Raw genomic sequence first — 19,732 nt, 5'->3', positions numbered from 1 at the left:
AAACTTAGTCACAATAAATAATATTTGTTTAATTTATGACATAATAGTTTGTAATTGTGTAATTAAGGAACTGAGATCCAGAAGTTGAAGTAAGTGGCCTGAGGGAACTCAGTAATTTAAATACACAGGCCTATTAAACAAAATTAGTAATAAGAATATAAGAACCCCTTTTACAAAAGTATGGCAAGTCAGTTGTTTCCCTTCTGAATACAATCGACTTGTGTAAAGCAGCTTAATTTCCTCTTTTTTAAACTTTTTTTTTTTTTTCCAGATGGAGTCTTGCTCTGTCACCCAGGCTGGAGTGCGGTGGCACGATCTCCGCTCACTGCAAGCTCCGTCGCCTCCCGGGTTCACGCCATTCTCCTGCCTCAGCCTCCTGAGAAGCTGGGACTACAGGCGCCTGCCACCACGCCCGGCTAATTTTTTTTTGGATTTTTAGTAGAGACGGGGTTTCACTGTGTTTGCCAGGATGGTCTCGATCTCCTGACCTCGTGATCTGCCCGCCTTGGCCTCCCAAAGTGCTGAGATTACAGGTGTGAGCCACCGCGCCTAGCCCTCTTTTTTAAATTTTATTTTATTTTATTTTTTATTTTTTGAGACAGCGTCTCACCCTGTTGCCCAGGCTGGAGTGCAATGGCTTGCTTTCGGCTCACTGCAACCTCCGCCTCCCAGGTTCAAGTGATTCTCCTGCCTCAGCCTCCCTAGTAGCTGGGATTTACAGGCGTGCATTATCACACCCAGCTAATTTTTGTACTTTTAGTAGAGATAGGGTTTCACCATGTTGGCCAGTCTGGAACTCCTGACCTCAGGGGATCTGCCCAACTCGGCCTCCCAAAGTACTGGGATTACAGGCATGAGTCACCGTGCCCAGCGAGCAGCTTAATTTTCTAATAGTGAAAAAATTTATTAGAACCATAGAAAAAAGTAAGTATCTAGTAATCAGTCAAAAATTCTTTCCAATACAGTAGCCTCTTAGGATCTAGTCAACAAAATATTCCCAGATTCACTATAGTCATTTTGCTCAAAAATATTAAAACCACAATTGTTTAGAAATTAAGAGAGCATGATCCAAAATTTTTAAATAGACATGTAAGATAAGGTCCTTGGCTAGTCCTAGTCCTGGAAGGAATATTTCACATTGTCTTCCTCATGGACATATTATTAGAAAGCATGTCCCTAATATTGGGGCACATACTCAGTTGAACATGCTAGACTTAATCTGATTCATGATGATGACTGGCAGAGGTAACAGCTGAGGGTGAGGGAAACTTGGAATGCATAGTGAAGGAGGGAAATGGTGAGTACCGGTTATTGCCTGAGACAAACTACAGTATTGGAAAGCTATAGTTCATCCCACTCTTCTCCAAGTTTCCCCTTAGGAAAAGGAGCCCACAGAAGCCATGAAAAAATCTGCTTCCAGAACATATGTGGGGACATTGATAAGTGCAGAAAGAAGAGGTGGACTGTGGAAGCCATCGAGGTGCCCTCCACTCAGATCCCCTTTTAGGATAACCCACTACTGGGAGCATAGCTTATTGACAATAGTTTCCGGTTTATTAGTATTTTTCTTCTTATGAGCAGTAATACTATAACGTTAGTGTGCTTTCTTTCTCTTGCAAGCAAAGATAAATGGAAACATCAAACCTTGGGTCTTGCCGAAGCCAACTGATAACTAGACCTAATTCAAATATCATTCTATACTAAGATGAGAAGGCTCTGGATTCCTTGAGTGGTTTTGTTTTGATTTTCTTTTCTTCTTTTCTTTTTTTTTTTTTTTTTCTGAGGGGGGTTCTCGCTCTGTCACCCAGGCTGGAGTGCAGTGGTGTGATCTTGGCTCACTGCAACCCCCGCCTCCCGGGTTTAAGTAATTCTCTGCCTCAGCCTCCTGAGTAGCTGGGATTACAGGCACGTGCCACCACACCCAGCTAATTTTTGTATTTTTAGTAGAGACGGGGTTTCACCATCTTGGCCAGGCTGGTCTTGAACTTCTGACCTCGTGATCCATCTGCCTCAGCCTCCCAAAGTGCTGGGATTATAGTCGTGAGCCACCATGCCCGTCCTGTTTTGATTTTCTAAAGGGAAAAGAGAGTCATTTTCACTGTGTTTTGAACAAAGAAAGTGGGATTTGGGAAAAAAGGAACAATATCATATTTTGGGGCATATTTTATCAAAAATAAAATCAGATCAAATTAAAAATTTAGGTTTACTGTGCATAAAAAAAGACAGTTTATGAATTTCAAACCAAAAGTGGTAAGAAGCTTGGCTCACAGCAATTACAGTACAGCTTATAAAGCATAAATGAGGGAGTGTGTTGATCTTTATTGTGAATGATTATTGACAAAGACTCTCTCCTTTGACCAAAACTTTAGTCAGGTTTCTGTGAGTCCTGTGCTTAATTCGGCCAGATCTTGAGTTTACCTCTCTGTCCTTGTAGAATCCAGTTTGAGCAAAAATCCTGCTAAGTCAGTTTAGGGAAAATTCTCCATGCTTGGTATCTGACTACCCTTGATATCTTATCACCCTGGCCTGCCTTCAGCAACAATCCTATCAAGTCAGATTAGCCAAAAATCCCTTATCCTTGATGTTTCCTCTGAATAATTTTCCATCCACTGGTTCCCACCCTGCTCCTTTATTTTATTTATTTATTTATTTACATATTGATTTAGTAGAGACAGGTTCTCTTTATGTTGCTCTGGCTGTGCTCAAGTGATCCTCCTCCCATCTCAGCCCCCCAGAGTGCTGGTATGACAGGCATGGGCCACTGTGCCCAGCCAGCTCCATGGTTTTACATCTCCACTTGTCATTGTTGGAGTTGGAGTTGAGTCCAATCTCTCTTCCCCCACTGTGAGACTCCACTGCAGTGGTCCCTATACATATCACCATGGCTCTCCTTGAATAAAGTCTGTCTTACCATCTTCAGCATGTGTTTAGGTAATTTTTCAGACATTATTATAAACTTTCATTCTTTTTATGGCAAGAAAAGCTGTATAAACTTGTTTGCCTGTAGCTGATTGGTTCTATTTTATTAAATCATGCTGACAAGAAAGAATGGCTTAAATTTCCTTTATGTTTAGAGCTGGCATTTCAAGGGAAATTGAATTTCTGTCATGTGGCTATGGGCTTAGGGGTATATCCAAACTGTAGCCTCCATTTGAATTTTCTTTAGTAATTCCCCCCTTTTGGTCATTCTTTCAGTTGGATTCAGAGTGAGGCCAGCTATTTAGGATTACTCTTGGTCACCCCATGTTGTTTTTCCTTCTATAGACATGTGTAGGTTGCAAACTAGAATGATTCCTCTGATGATTCTTGTTCATGTAGTTTTTGAGGTTCAGTCTTCATGAAGATCATCTGCTGAGTCAGGGGCTCAAGCATTTAAGACTCTTGGGAGAATATAAGTTCAAGGAATATTATGAATATGACTAATAGGAGGATAACACCTCCTACTTGAGTTTTGAAAAATATCCCAAAGCCAAACTCCCCAAGAGCCAAGATTTAACCAATTAAATGCATCAACTGATTGTGCCTCTCCAAAATGGTGTAATATTTGGGTCTGATCTAAAAAATCAAGATCTCCAAGATTTTGGGCTATAATTCCTGACTTATTCATGGAGAAACAACATTTTTTTTTCTCTCCGATAAGAGCACAAGCTCCTCCTTGAGCAGTTAGGGTATCACAGACTCCTATTCTAGAGTGCAGCTGAAGCTAAACTACTCACGGATTCCATCACTTGAAAGTAAATTAAGATATCATTAAAACTCTTTTTGAGAGTTATAGCAATATTGATAAGTGATTTTTCTAGTTCAGAGACTCCCAGTTGAAGGAAGAGTACTCTAACAAAAGGATGAAATCCAGATCTCATGTGTGTAACTGGATTTCAAGGCTCATAAAAATTTTTTTTAGTGGGAGGTTACTTTATGTACAAATGATCCCAAGTTAATTACTTGACTAGTATTTAAAAAGTCAGCCGGGCGCCGTGGCTCATGCCTGTAATCCCAGTGCTTTGGGAGGCCGAGGTGGGTGGATCACAAGGTCAGGAGTTTGAGATCAGGCTGGCCAATATGGTGAAACCCGGTCTCTACTAAAAAAATACAAAAATTAAATAGGATGGTCAAGGTAGACCTCATTGTGAAGTAACATTTAAGCCAAGACCTGAGGGAAGTTAGGCATTTAGTCATGTGGATATGTGGCAGAACTTTCTAGGAATAGGGAACTGCCAGTAAGGGCGAAGAAGTGTAAGAGGTAGAGATGCAGGAGCAAGAGAAACGAGGTACAGGGTAGGGGGGATATGTCAGATCCTGTGGGCCTTATAGATGACTGTAATAACTTGCTTTGCTTCTGAGGAAAATGGAGAGCTGTAATAGAAGTGAAACAATTAGCATACATTTTTACAAGGTTCACTCTTGCTTCCATTTGAGAATGGACTATTGGCAGACAAGGGTAGAAACAGAGATAATAAAGAAGCAACTGGATTGCCTAATAAGGAAGCAATTATCCCAATAATTCAGGCAAAAGATGTTGGTAGCACAGACTGCAGTGATACATCTGTTAAAGAGTTGAAGGAAGAATTAGTGATAGAGACAGAGAAAACTAAGCAAAGTAAGGAATCAATTATTAACTGTAGAGAAACCAGGAAGTGGCATAAAGAAAGGTAATTAGAGCAGTCCACATGAATCAGTTGTGAATAACATTTACCTAGTGCTATGGTTTGGATATGCTTTGTTTGTCCCTAGAAAACTCATATGGAAATTTAATCCCCAACTTGACAGTGCTGGGTGGTGGAGCCTGGTAGGAGGCATTTACATTGTGGGAGCAGATCCTTCATGAATGACTTGGTGCTATTCGGTCAGGCAGTGAATTTTTGCTCTTGAGAAACTGTATTAATTCTCTCAAGAATGGATTAATTCCTGAGAGAATGGGTTGTTATAAAGCCAGGATGCCCTCAGGTTTCCCCCTCTTCACATGCGTCTACTTCCCCTTTAACCGTCTCCACCATGTTGTGAGAAAACCCTTGACAAGGCCGGGAGTGGTGGCTCATGCCTGTAATTCCAGCACTTTGGGAGACCGAGGTGGGTGGATCACCTGAGGTCAGGGGTTCAAGGCCAGCCTGACCCACATGGTGAAACCCCGTCTCTACTAAAAATATAAAAATAGCCAAGCGTGGTGGCACCCACTTGTAGTCCCAGCGACTCGGGAGGCTGAGGCAGGAGAATCACTTGAACCCAGGAGGCAGAGGTTGCAGTGAGCTGAGACCGCATCATTGCACTCCAACCTGGCAACAAGAGTGAAACTCCATCTCAAAAAAAAAAAAAGGAAAATTAATACCTCATGGAGATGTCACATTTTTACCTAACCAGATTGGCAAATATACAGAATTTTTATAATACATTATATTGGGGAGGATAATGGGTAAACAGACATTCTCATACATTGCTTGTGGAGTATAACTTGTTATGTACTTGACTGGGCGCAGTGGCTCACGCCTGTAATCCCAGCACTTTGGGAGGCCGAGGCAGGATGATCACAACGTTAGGAGTTTGAGACCAGACTGGCCAATACGGTGAAGCCCCGTCTCTACTAAAAAAAAAACACAAAAATTAGCTGAGCGTGGTGGTGGGCACCTGTAGTGCCAGCTACTCTGGAGACTGAGGCAGGAGAATTGTTTGAACCCGGGAGGCAGAGGTTGCAGGGAGCCGAGATGGCGCCACTATACTCCAGCCTGGGCGACAGAGCAAGACTCCATCTCAAAATAAATAAATAAACAAACATAAATAAATAATAACTTGTCATGTCAATTTGGTAAAATCATAAAAATTACAAAATGTAGATACCCCTTTCCAGAAAGATCTTGTTGCCCCAGTTGCTAGGAATTCTGTCAGCAGTCAGTCTTCATTTGTCAGCCCCTTCAATTTTTGCCTCAGCAGCAAAGAGCTGTCTCACCCAAAGATATGCTTTTCTGTGGCAGCCCACATCCAATGACTGATATAAAGGCCTTGCCACTTCCGCCCAGTGCAGGATAACTCTGCTGAGTCATTTCAGCTCCACAGCTTTCCTATGGGGTTATCTTAGGCTGCATGAGTGCATCACAGGTCAGCTTCTGCTTCTGCCAAGTTCCTTCTTCCTTTTCCCTTTCATAGCTGTTGAACCCAGGGATACCTCCTAATAAATGTCTGGAACTCTAAATTTCTGTCCCAAAGTCTGCTTCTAAGAGAAATCAGTCTGTGAAACTCATGGCTCCACAACTTCATTTCCAGGAGTTCGCATAGAGTCACACATAGACAAAAATGGTGTATATTTAAGGTTATTGGCTGCAAAAAAATTTTTTTGACATAGGATCTTATTCTGTAGCCCAGGCAGAGTACAGTAGCATGATCATAACTCACTGCAGCCTCCAATTCTTGACTCCAGTGATCCTCCCACCTCAGCATCCCAAGTAGCTGGGACCAAAGGTGTGTGCCACTATGCTTGACTAATTTATTTTTATTTTTTGTAGAAATGGGGTCTCTCTGTTGCCCAGGCTGGTCTTGAACTCCTGGCCTCAAGCAATCCTCCTGCCTCAGCCTCCCAAAGCGCTGAGATTACAGGTGTGAGCCATGCACATGACTTATTGCAGATTATTTGTAACAGCAAAAATTGGAAATAAGTGTTTGATTACATAAATAAGGTGATTCAATAAAGGCATATGTATACAATGAAATATCATGTCACAATATAAAAAGCAGATAGCTGTTTATATAATGATAGGAAAAGATCTTCAAAGTGGAGCAGTGTGAAGAAGAGGCGAGAATGACCCCCAGTTGACCAAAGCCCATGCGCTCTGCATCCCTGCAACCAGTGCCGATGTCATGCCACCATGGTCACTAAGCCCAAGAGAAGGGTTGAAGGGGATGTTAAAGGAGATAAAGCCAAGGTGAAGGACAAACCTCAGAGAAGATCTGGAAGGTTGTCTGCTAAACCTGCTACTCCAAAGCCAGAGCCCAAGCCTAAAAATGCCGTGTAAAGAAGGGAGAGAAGGTACCCAAAGGGAAAAAGGGAAAGGCTGATGCTGGCAAGGAGAGGAATAACCCTGAAGAAAATGGAGATGCCCAAACAGACCAGGCACAGAAAGCTGAAGGCACTGGAGATGCCAAGTGAAGTGTCTGCAGTTTTTTTTTTTTGTTTGTTTGTTTTTTAAGACATAGTCTCACTCTGTCACCCAGTCTGGGATTCAGTGGTGTGATCTCGGCTCACTGCAACCTCCGCCTCTCAGGTTCAAGCGATTATCCTGCTTCAGCCTCCCAAGTGGCTGGGATTACAGGCACATGCCACCACGCCCAGCTAATTTTTGTATTTTTAGTAGAGAAGGGGTTTTACCATGTTGGCCAGGCTGGTCTTGAACTCATGGCCTCAGGTGATCCACCCAACTTTGGACTCACAAAGTGCCGGGATTACAGGAATGAGCGTTTGCCTCTGGCCTGCTTTTTTTTTTTTTGAGTCTCGCTCTGTAGTCCAGGCTGGAGTGCAGTGGCGCAATCATGGCTCACTGCAAGCTTCACCTCCCGGGTTCATGCCATTCTCCTGCCTCAGCCTCCCGAGTAGCCAGGACTACAGGCGCCCGCCACCATGCCCAGCTAATTTTTTTTTGTATTTTTTTTTTAGTAGAGACGGGGTTTCACCATGTTAGCCAGGATGGTCTTAATCTCCTGACCTCGTGATCCGCCCACCTCGGCCTCCCAAAGTGCTGGGATTACAGGCATGAGCCACCACGCCCGGCATGGCCTGCATTTTTTATAACTGTGTACTTCTGGTGGCTATACAGTTTGAAATACTATTTTTAAGGCCGGGTACGGTGGCTCAAGCCTATAATCCCAACACTTTGGGAGGCTGAGGTGGGAGAATCGCTTGAGCCCTGGAGTTCAAGACCAGCCAGGGCAACATGGTAAAACCCTGTCTCTACAAAAAAAACAAAAACAAAAACAAAAACATATATATATGCTGTGTGTGTCTGTGTGGTGGCACATGCCTGTACTCTCAGCTACTCAGAAGGCTGAGGGAGGAGGATTGCCTGAGCCCAGGAGTTTGAGGGTGCAGTAACCTGTGATTGCACAACTATACTTCAGCCTGGGCAACAGGGTGAGAGACCCCATCTCTTTTTTCTTTTTTTTTTTTTTGAGGTGGAGTCTTGCTTTGTCTCCCAGGCTGGAGTGCAGTGGCGCAATCTCGGCTGCAAGCTCCGCCCCCCGGGTTCACGCCATTCCCCAGCCTCAGCCTCCCAAGTAGCTGGGATTACAGACTTGAGCCACCACGCCCCGCTGATTTTTTGTATTTTTAGTAGAGACGGGGTTTCGTTAGCCAGGATGGTCTCGATCTCCTGACCTCGTGATCCGCCCGCCTCGGCCTCCCAAAGTGCTGGGATTACAAGCGTGAGCCACGGCGCTTGGCCGACCCCATCTCTTAAAAGAAAAAAAATTGTGCGTGTGTATATAAATGAAGGATGCATTAAAACCATAATTGGTTGCCTATGAGTAGATTTGGGTGTCTCAGGAACAAAGGTGCAAGGCCTGCCTGCCTGCCTGCCCGCCCACCCGCCCTCCTTCCTTCTCTTTTTTTTCTTGAAGTCTTGCTCTGTTGCCCAGGCTGGAGTGCAATGGTGTGATCTCCGCTCACTGCAACCTCTGCCTCCCAGGTTCAAGCGATTCTCTCTGCCTCAGCCTCCTAAGCAGCTGGGATTACAGGCGCCTGCCACCATGCCCAGCTAATTTTTGTATTTTTAGTAGAGACGGATTTTTGCCATGTTGGCCAGGCTAGTCTCGAACTCCTGACCTCAGGTGATCCGTCCGCCTCGGCCACCCAAAGTGCTAGGATTACAGGCATGAGCCCCCCGTGCCGTGCTGAGATTTTTCATAGTATACATATTTGCGGTTTTTTTCTGAATGTGTTACATAATCCTTAGAAAAAATTTTTGCTTGAATTATCTGACTTTTAAGACTACATATAAAAACTACGTATGCACAGCTTTGATAAAATATAAATGAAGTAAACAAAGACTTATCTGTTAAAAATTAAACAAAAGAACATATTGTAGACCAGGTATGGTGGCTCACACCTGTAATCCGAGTACTTTGGGAGGCAGAGGCTGGCAGGTCACCTGAGGTCAGGAGTTCAAGACCAGCCTGGTCAACATGGTGAAACTCTATCTCTACTAAAAATACAAAAATTAGCCAGGCATGGTGGTAGGTGCCTCTAATCCCAGCTACTCAGGAGGCTGAGGCAGGAGAATCGCTTGAACCTGGAAGGCGGAGGTTGCAGTGAGGCAAGATTGAGTCATTACACTCCAGTCTGGGCAACAACAGCGAGACTCCATCTCAAAAAAAAAGAACATATTGTATAGAATGAGGGTCAGGCATGGTAGCTCCCGCCTATAATCTCACACTTTGGGAGGCAGAGGCGGGAGGATTGCTTGAGGCCGGGAATTGAGACTAGCAACATAGTGAGACCGTATCTGTATATAAAAAAAAATTAGCCAGCCAGGTGTTATGGCATGTGCTACTTGGCAGGAGAATCGTTTGAGCCCAGGAGTTCAAGGCTGAAGTGAGCTATAATCTCACCACTGCACTCTCTAGCCTGGGCAGCGGAGTGAGACTCTATCTCTAAAATAAAAATAAAAATAATGAAAAAGAACCTATTGTACAGAAGTATTCCCATTTTTTAAAAAACTGTGTAAATAAACAAATACATACATTGATATAAGCACAAAGTTTAGAAGAATACAAAAACTTAATAGTAGTTATCTCTGTGGGTAACAGAGTGGAGAGGAGGGCTTACTTTTTATTTATAATGCTCCTTAATTTGTTTGAATTTAAGCGTCTGCATACCTTTGTAATAAAAAAAGTTTAAATTTTAAGAGACAAAATTTAAAAATAGGGGAAAAATCAATTTAGCAATTATTTTAGAGGAAATTTTAGACGATGCTTACAGGAAGCTAAAAACTAATTGCCTAAAATAAGAAAACTGGAACAAGTGTACTAACTTTGCTTTTTCTCCCTTGTTTAACCTTAATTATTCTGGGTAATTGGCTCAACTAATCACATTTCTTAAAACATCTAGAATTAAATTTTAGTTGCGAATAAGAAAAGTTCCCGTAAGAGGGATTGGGAAATGTTTTCGTCTTTTGTAAATTCAGCAGGTTTTCTTTTTTTTTTTTTTGAGGCGGAGTCTCGCTCTGTCACCCAGGCTGGAGTGCAGTGGCGTGATCTCGGCTCACTGCAAGCTCCGCCTCTCGGGTTCACGCCATTCTCCTGCCTCAACCTCCCAAGTAGCTGGGACTACAGGCGCCCGCCACCAAGCTGGGCTAATTTTTTTTTTTTTTTTTGAGATGTGAGTACCACTCTGTTTCCCAGGCTGGAGTGCAGTGGCACGATCTCAGCTCACTGCAACCTCTGCCTCCAGGGTTCCAGCGATTCTCCCACCTCAGCCTCCAGAGTAGCTAGGATTACAGGCGCTCCCCACCATGCCCAGCTAATTTTTTGTATTTTTAGTAGAGATGGGGTTTCACCATGTTATCCAGGCTGGTCTCGAACCTCTGATCTGAAGTGTTCCGCCCACCTCAGCCTCCCAAAGTGCCAGGATTACAGGTGTGAGCCCTGTATTTTGTATAGAATGAGGGTTAGGCATGGTATACATGCCTATACAAAAATTCTATACAATAATTTTTTTTTGTGTGTGTATTTTTAGTAGAGAAGGGGTTTCACTGTGTTAGCCAGGATGGTGATGGTCTCAATCTCCTGACCTCATGATCTGCCCATCACGGCCTCCCAAAGTGCTGGGATTACAGGCGTGAGCCACCGCACCGGGCCCAGGTTTTCTTCTTATTGGCAGTATATAATCAACTAAAATCATAAAAGATGACTACCACATGACTCTACTAATAAAAGTGGAAATAAAATAACTAAAGTCAATTAAAGAGTTGATGATGAATGTTCTGTCTCACTCTGGAATGATGTCTAAGAGAGCAATTATTTTAGAGGAAAGTTTACATGATGCTTACAGGAAGCTGGGGAGACGTTAACTTATTTATTTTTTTTTTTTCTGAGATGGAGTTTCGCTCTTGTTGCCTAGGCTGGAGTGCAATGGCGCAATCTTGGCTCACTGCAACCTCCGCCTCCCAGGTTCAAGTGATTCTCCTGCCTCAGCCTCCCGAGTAGCTGTGATTACAGGCACGCACCACCATGCCGGGCTAATTTTGCATTTTTATTAGAGACAGGTTTTCCCCATGTTGGTCAGGCTGGTCTCAAACTCCCAACCTCGGGTGATCTGCCTACCTAGGCCTGCCGAAGTGCTGGGATTATAGGTGTGAGCCACCGTGCCTGGCCTAACTTTTCTTTACAAAAACGATTTAAATTTATAGAAAAAAGTGCAATAGTAGAGAACTCCTGAATATCATTTCTTTACATTTACTAATTTTAAACATTTTCTTCCATTTGCTTAATCATTTTCTCCCTCTAGATATTTTGATTTTTTCTGACCCATTTGAGAATAGCTTGCTTACATCATGCCCCTTTCCTCTTCGTACTTTAGTGTATACTTACTAAGAAAAAATATATCCTTTTTAATAATCACCACAGTTGTCAAATGTAGGAACTACTTTTATCTAATCTGTGGTCCACATTCCAATTTTGTCAATTGTTCCAACAGATCTTTTATGGCATCTGCCCCCTCTGGTATAAGTTCCAATTTTGGTTCATGTATTGACTTTTTTTGGTCAAGTCTCCTTAGTCTCTTTTAATATGGAATAGTTCCTCTGCCTTTTTTTTCCTTTCATGATGGTTATTTCATAGAACGCTTCTCAATATGGGTTTTGTTGATATTTCCTCATGATTAGATTCAAGTAATATTGTGTCCTTCTCAGAGTATTATATCATAGGGATCAAAGTGTTGCATAGTTTCTTTATTATATAGTTACCATTTCCTTTTGTAAAAAATATACAATCTGTGGGGAGATGCTTTGAAATGTAAAAATACCCTGCTTCTCATAAAACTCCCTGCCCAACCCCTGCGTGATTTAATTGATAATATTTGCCCAAACCAATCTTTACCATGATAGTTGCAAAATGGTGGTTTTCCCAACTCCACCACCTTCTTTGGATTTATCAGCAAGAAGTCTACTTTAAGGAAAGCCACTGTCCCATTTCCCCATTTCTCTTTCTCTCAGTAATATAGATTCTTGGATTCTTATTTTATTCAGCGGCTATAACTTACTAGTGTTCTTTCTTTTCTTTTGAGATAGTCTCGCTCTGTTGCCAGGCTGGAGTGTAGTGGTGTGATCTCGGCTCACTGCAACCTCTGCCTCCTGGGTTCAAGCGGTTCTCCTGCCTCAGCCTCCCGAGTAGCTGGGACTACAGCTGCGCACCACCACGCTCAGCTAATTTTTGTATTTTTTTAGTAGAGGTGGGGTTTCGCCATGTTGGCCAGGACGGTCTCGATCTCTTAACCTTGTGATCTGCCCACCTCGGCCTCCCAAAGTGCTGGGATTAGAGGCGTGAGCCATCCTGCCCAGTCACTTGTTACTGTTCTTATGTTGGTACTCCAATTATCCCAGATTTGGCCAGTGAGGGGCCTTCAAGCTGGCTCCCTTTGATGTGTCCTCATTTCATTTTCTGAGTGCTTCCTTACTTTCAGACACAAGATGTTCCAGGTCATCTTGTACCTTCCTGCTGTAGCCCAGAAACCAGCCCTGTTTTCAAGAAGGCTTGGTTCCTTTTTGTGGAGAAACGTATTTCAGAAATCAAGATTTGGGCAGAGATTCTTTAATTTTGAAGTTAGTTTCAATCATAAAATCAAGGAGAATATGCTTCAATTTTTATAAATCATCATATTCATGCCATCCTCCCAGTTCTTTGTGGTAAAAAGTCAGGACACATTTAAGCTTTTTAAAAAAAGTTTTCATATTTACTTGAACATAATTAATTCTGGCTGTAATTATTAGAGAAGAATACTCACTGCAAGAACAACTGTGGGTCATAAGTTTCTTTTTTTTTTTTTTTTTTTTTTTTTTTGAGACGGAGTCTTGCTCTGTCGCCCGGGCTGGAGTGCAGTGGCCGAATCTCAGCTCACTGCAAGCTCCGCCTCCTGGGTTTACACCATTCTCCTGCCTCAGCCTCCCGAGTAGCTGGGACTACAGGCGCCCCACCTCGCCTGGCTAGTTTTTTGTATTTTTTAGTAGAGACGGGGTTTCACCGTGTTAGCCAGGATGTTCTCGATCTCCTGACCTCGTGATCCGCCCGTCTCGGCCTCCCAAAGTGCTGGGATTACAGGCTTGAGCCACCGCGCCCGGCCAGGTCATAAGTTTCTAGATAGCTACTCAAGTATAATATAACTTCAAAAAGGCTGGACGTGGTGGCTCACACCTGTAATCTTAGCACTCTGGGAGGCCGAGACCGGTGGATCTCTTGAGCCAAGGAGTTGGAGACCAGCCTGGGCAACATAGTGATAAGCTCTCTCTACAAAAAGTAAAAAAAATTAGCCAGGCATGGTGGTTCGCACCTGTAGTCTCAGCTACTCAGGAGGCTGAGGTGGGAAGATCACTTGAGCCTGGGAGGTTGAGGCTGCCGTGAGCTGAGACGGTGCACTGCATTCCAGCCTGGGTGACAGAGTAAGTCTCCAAGACTCTCCGTCTCTTTGTTTCTGTGTCTCTGTCTCTGATACACATCTCAAAAGGAGTTTGTGATGGAAGACTGCATAGGTTTTGAGATACCATAATCTATGGAACCCTGAAGATAAGTGTAATAAAACAAAGACCATCTCATTGAACTAATTTTAAAGAAACTGAATCAAAGCTTTAGAAAATAAACTTTTTGTAGTCTGATATTTGTTGCAAAAGATGTTTTGTTTTTTTACAGTGGTGTGATATGTTGGAGACTGCTGTGGTAACACATATTATTTTAATGTGATAAAAGTAGATGAACTATAAAATGTTTGACATAAGGACACCAATTTCTATTTTTAGTGAATGAAATTAAATACTGTCCCTTGGTAACACAGATCTTTCAACACAGCACACTTTTGAAATACTGAAGATGAAATAAACATTATATTATACATGTGATAGTATGATAGTACTGGGGGCAAAGATCAAATCTATTTATTTGTCAAGTATACAGGACTTAGTATTCATTCCCAATCCTACATTGCAGGGGAATCACCTGGGACTTTTAAAAAATCCAGATTCCAGAGCATCACCGGGGTTCACTGAAACAGTGTGTCTCATGATCCAAGAATCTGTATTTTAAAAATCTCCTCAGATAATTCCCAGGCATTTGATCACCGGACTGGTTTGGGAACTACCGAACTTGTTAAAAGATACATTTTTACAGTGGTGCAAGTCTCATTATAGATACAAGTTGCCCAAGGGCAGGAATCGAGCTTATATGTATTTTACAAGCCCAGCACTAGTTATGAGCATTACATATATTAATAGTGGACATTCAATATATGTCTGTGAAAGAATTTTGACTTCAAATTTGATTGGTTACCAGAGGAGTCTTATTATTAGTTTGTACAGGAGATATAAACCTTCATTAGTGATATCATACATTTATGTGACTAGGAACATGTTGCATAGCATCCTGAAAAACCATATTGAATTGATGGACAGATTTCTAATGTAGAATATAGCTGTGTTTGTGATGACCTTGAATTCTGCTAACTTACTCTATACTTGGAAATGAAGAAAGAGCTAGATGCGGTGGCTCACGCCTGTAATCCAAGCACTGTGGGAGGCTGAGGCGGGTGGATCACGAGGTCAGGAGTTCGAGACCAGCCTGGCCAAAATGGTGAAACCCTGTCTCTAAAAAAAAAAAAAATACAAAAATTAGCCGGGAGTGGTGGCAGGCACCTGTAATCCCAGCTACTCAGGAGGCTGAAGCAGGAGAATCACTTGAACCTGGGAGGTGGAGGTTGCAGTCAGCTGAGATTGTGCCACTGTACTCTAGCCTGGGTGACAGAGCGAGACTTCTTTTCCTGACCCCTTCCTTCTGAAGGCAGTTGGGAGCTATTCTTGTTTATGCCTCACTATTGGCAGAAAAGACCCCATTTAAAACCCAGAGAACACTGGAGGGGGATGCTCTAGTTGCTTCTGTGTCTATTTTCCTCTGTGCCAAAGACAGACAGACAGGCTGAGAGAAGCTGTTCCTGAATCAAAGCAATAGCCAGCTTTTGACACATACCTGGCTGTCTGAGGAGGAAGGCCTCCTGGAAACTGAGAGGTAAGGGCAAGGCCCTTCCCTTCAGAGGCTCCTGGGGGACTAGGGTATGGTGTCTGCCAAGCCAAGGGGTAGGGAGCTGAGAAATTGGTCCGCTGGCTCCTGGTTGCACTTTGGGGAACGAGAGGAAGTTTGGGGCTCCAGGTAGCTCCCTGTTGTGGGACTGCTCTTGGTCCCCTACCCCTACTGCAGAGATAGTACCACCGAGTTCCCTTCAGGCCTGGCAGACCGGCAGTGAGGAGGGGCCTCAGTTAACTCTCAAGGGTGCCTTCCCATCCTCCCACCCCAGACATACTGTCTGCCAAATTGAGAACCAGCAGTGCTAGTAACTACCTCATAGAGACCCAGAGGGCCTGTTTGAGCCTTCTTGCTCCACAGGAGAAGCTGGTGCCTCTAGGCAACCCCTTCCTCCCACCTCTCATCAGGGGTGGAGGTTCTCCTTTCTTTCCCCTGAAGTGTTTATGGGGAGATCCTAGTGGCTTTGCCATTCAAACCACTGGACTGTTTGCCTGTTTCTTGAAAACCAATAGAAGGGAAACAGTACAGCCTGTCACAGTAATTGCAGGAAAATTGAAGACAAATCCTCATCAATGCCAGGGGACATAAAAACCATTTCCCTTCCAAATACTCAATAATTTAGATGCAGAACATTTCTCTGTATTCAGACTTAGAGTAACACCAGCTGAAAACTTCAGTTTCTTTCCTTTGGATACATAAGGCTTCTCTATCCGGGTCTGGGACAGGGAGGAGGCCTCGTGTCTGAAGGGGGATTTAGGGGTGAGAGCCCCAACCCTGACCCTTGGTCCCGTACACCACTTTGGGGCACAGTCTGATGACGCCTTTGCTGGTGCCTTAGTATGGTTGACTTCGGATGGACAAAAGAAAAAAAAATTTTTTTCTTGAATGAAATAGCAGGAAGCTCCTCAGGAGCATGTGTTTTGATTAACCGCAGGTAATGGACGCTACGAGTATAAATGGATTAACTACCTCAATCCTTACAGTAAGATTGGAACTAAGGGCAGAGACTCGTGCATAAGGGTATGAATCCCAGCCAGGACAAGTGAGTTGAGGCTTGTGCCACAAAAGGTTTGTCCTTGGGGAACAGGCAGGCCTGCCAGGATCCCCTCCATATCAACTGGGCTGGGAGGGCTGGCCGTGAGGTCCCCACTTTCTGCCTTCTTTGCCCATGTATCACCCCTTTGGCCTCCAGCTTCTCCCTCTCTCACTTTCTATAGCTTTGTTGGACCAGATGGTGAGGAAGGGAATGGCCTCCTACCTTTTAGAGGGGGCTGGATGGAGTGAGACCTGGGGCTTGGCCTGGAACCCACCACACAGCCCCAAAATCAGGAAACATTTGTACGGTTTAAAACAGTGGTTCTCAAAGTGTGGTCGAAGACTACTGGGGGTTTCCTGAAACCCTTTCTAGTAATCTGTAAGGTCAAGACTGTTTTCTCACTAACACACTGTTATTTGCCTTATCACTCTAATTCTTTGTTAAGCATATAGTAGTGTTTGCCAGGGGCGACATAATGTGTAAGAGTGCAAATATTTAATGCAGAAAAGATACGAGAATCTGTCTTCTCTTAAGCCAGACATTAAAGCAATTTGCAGCCAGGCACAGTGGCTCATGCCTGTAATCCCAGCACTTTGGGAGGCAGAGGTGGACGGATCACAAGGTCAGGGGTTCAAGACCAGCCTGATCAATATGGTGAAACCCCGTTTCTACTAAAAATACAAAAAAATTAGCCAAGCGTAGTGGCACGCGCCTGTAATCCCAGATACTCAGGAGGCCAAGGCAGGAGAATTGCTTGAACCCAGAAAGCAGAGGTTGCAGTGAGCCAAGATCGTGCCACCGTACTCCAGCCTGGGCGACAAAGTGAGACTCTGTCTCAAAAAAAAAAAAAGGAGGGAAATTTGCAATAATGTAAAACCATGCTACTCCGTTTTTTTGAAGTTGTTTTTCGTTTTTCTTTTTTTTTTTTTTTTTTTGAGACCGAGTCTTGCTCTGTCACTTGCCTGGGCTGGAGTGCAGTGGCCGGATCTCAGCTCACTGCAAGCTCCGCCTCCCGGGTTTACGCCATTTTCTTAAGAATATATTTATGTCAACATATAATGGATCTATTATTTTTAAATGACTAAGTACATATTAAAATAATTTCAATTTTAATTTTCTTTCTTTTCTTTTTTTTTTTTTTTGAGACCGAGTCTTGCTCTGTCACTTAGGCCCAGGCTGGACTGCAGTGGTGCGATCCTGGTTCACTGCAACCTCTGTCTCCCAGATTCAGGCGATTCTTCTGCCTCAGCCTCCTGAGTAGCTGGGATTACAGGCTTGCGCCACCATGCCCAGCTAATTTTTGTATTTTTAGTAGAGACAGGGTTTCACCATATTTGCCAAGATAGTCTCGAACTCATGACCTCAGGTGATCTATCCGCCTCACCCTCCCAAAGTGCTGGGATTACAGGCGTGAGCCACTGTGCCCAGCCTCAATTTTAATTCCTCATATGCTAAATTAAAAAAAGTTTATAGAGACAGGTTCTTGCTCTGTTGTGCAGGCTGGAGTGCAGTGGCATGATCATAGCTCACTGTAGCCTCAAAGTCCTGGCCTCATGTGATCCTCCCATCTCAGCCTCTCAAAGTGCTGAGATTATAGGTATTAGCCTCTGCCTGGCTGAATATGGTAAATATCGATAGGTATAACACACATAAATAAAAGTTCTTTTGAGTCCTCAATAATTTTTAAGTGTATAGGGGTCCTAAGACCAAAAAGTTTGAGAAATATTGATTTATGTTTTTAAATGTTATTTAATAGTTTGACTGATTAGTTTTATATAGACAAATGTTGCCTAAAATTAGAATTGAATTTCAGCAAATCTTTTTTTTTTTTTTGAGACGGAGTTTCGCTCTGTCGCCCAGGCTGGAGTGCAGTGGCGCCATCTCAGCTCACTGCAAGCTACGCCTCCCGGGTTCACGCCATTCTCCTGCCTCAGTCTCCCGAGTAGCTGGGACTACAGGGGCCCACCACCACGCCTGGCTAATTTTTTGTATTTTGTTTAGTAGAGACAGGGTTTCACTGTATTAGCCAGGATGGTCTCGATCTCCTGACCTCGTGATCTGCCTGCCTCGGCCTCCCAAAGTGCTGGGATTACAGGCATGAGCCACCACGCCTAGCCCTTTTTTTTTTTTTTTTTTTGAGATGGAGTCTCGCTCTGTTTGCCCAAGCTGGAGTGCAGTGGCACAATCTTGGCTCACTGCAACCTCTGCCTCCCAGTTTCAAGCAAAGCGATCCTGCTGCCTCAGTCCTGGGATTACAGGGATGTGCCACCATGCCCGGCTAATTTTTGTATTTTTAGTAGAAACGGGGTTTCACCATGTTGGCCAGGTTGGTCTTGAACTCCTGACCTCAGGTGATTCACCTGCCTTGGCCTCCCAAAGTGCTGCGATTATAGGTGTGAGCCACAGCACCTGGCCTGAATTTCAGCAATTTTTTTTTTTTTTTTTTGATACGGAGTTTCGCTCTTGTTGCCCAGGCTGGAGTGCAATGGCATGATTTCAGCTCACCGCAACCTCTGCCTCCCGGGTTCAAGCGATTCTTCTGTCTCAGCCTCCCGAGTAGCTGGAATTACAGGCATGCGCCATCATGCCTGGTTAATTTTGTATTTTTAGTGGAGATGGGGTTTCCCCATGTGGGTCAGGCTGGTCTCGAACTCCCGACCTCAGGTGATCTGCCTGCCTCAGCCTACCAAAGTGCTGGGATTATAGGCATGAGCCACTGTGCCCCACCAGCAATTCTTAAAAATTGATTTTTGTTTAATGTGTATGGATGATTTAACTTTCCTTTTTCCTTGTTCTGAGAAACAGTTGACTTAGCTGCTATTCAAGCTCTATAGTATGAACCTCCAAAGTATCCATAGTAATTTATGACACAACTTGAAATTCTCATCATCAGAGATAATGGATATGCTGCTTGAGAAGGATATCAAGCTAAGTTCCTATTAATATTTAAGGAAGACTGGGCGCAGTAGCTCACACCTGTAATCTCAGCACTTTGGGAGCCTAAGGTGGGAAAATTGCGAACAACCTGGGCAATACAGCAAGACCCTATCTCTACAAAAATTTAAAAATTAGCCAGGCATGGTAGTGCCCACCTGTAGTGCCAGGAGGCTGAGGTGGGAGAATCGCTTGAACCCAGGAGGCAGAGGCTGCAGTGAGCTCAGATCACTCCACCTGCACTCCAGCCCGGGTGACAGAGACCTCGTTTCAAAAAAACAAAAAACATAAAACAAAAAAACGGGGGGCGGGGGGAATAATTTCTTTATCAGATTTCTCACTTAACAGAGAACAGTGTCTAAATGGGAAGAGACACGACAGAAAAGGTACATTTTGATAGCTTGGCAAGCAAATTAGCAATAATTCCTAACTCCTGTGGCAAGGCAGGTCAGAGGACAGTGGACTAAAGCACATTTTTTTTTTTTTTTTTTTTTGAGACAGAATCTT

The 19,732-nt window shown here is 43.6% G+C and overlaps 1 long non-coding RNA gene across 3 annotated transcripts in view; it reads right to left on the bottom strand.

The window, feature by feature from the left end:
• The window catches only part of LOC139356014 (uncharacterized), a 34,667-nt gene that overhangs the window by 13,055 nt on the left and 1,880 nt on the right, over positions 1-19,732 (bottom strand). Inside the window, exon 3 of one of the 3 annotated variants that reach the window (XR_011607362.1) lies at positions 952-2,072. The exons of 1 other annotated variant lie outside the window; for it this stretch is intronic. This is a non-coding gene — a long non-coding RNA (uncharacterized lncRNA). Of the gene's footprint in view, positions 1-951; positions 2,073-14,446; positions 14,823-19,732 lie in introns of those variants that run through there. One more of the 3 variants, XR_011607363.1, reaches the window with a different exon arrangement.

This window comes from Macaca nemestrina, chromosome 9, assembly GCF_043159975.1.
Source record: "Macaca nemestrina isolate mMacNem1 chromosome 9, mMacNem.hap1, whole genome shotgun sequence".
NCBI classification, from domain to species: domain Eukaryota; kingdom Metazoa; phylum Chordata; class Mammalia; order Primates; family Cercopithecidae; genus Macaca; species Macaca nemestrina.
This window is presented reverse-complemented; position numbering and strand designations above follow the sequence as displayed.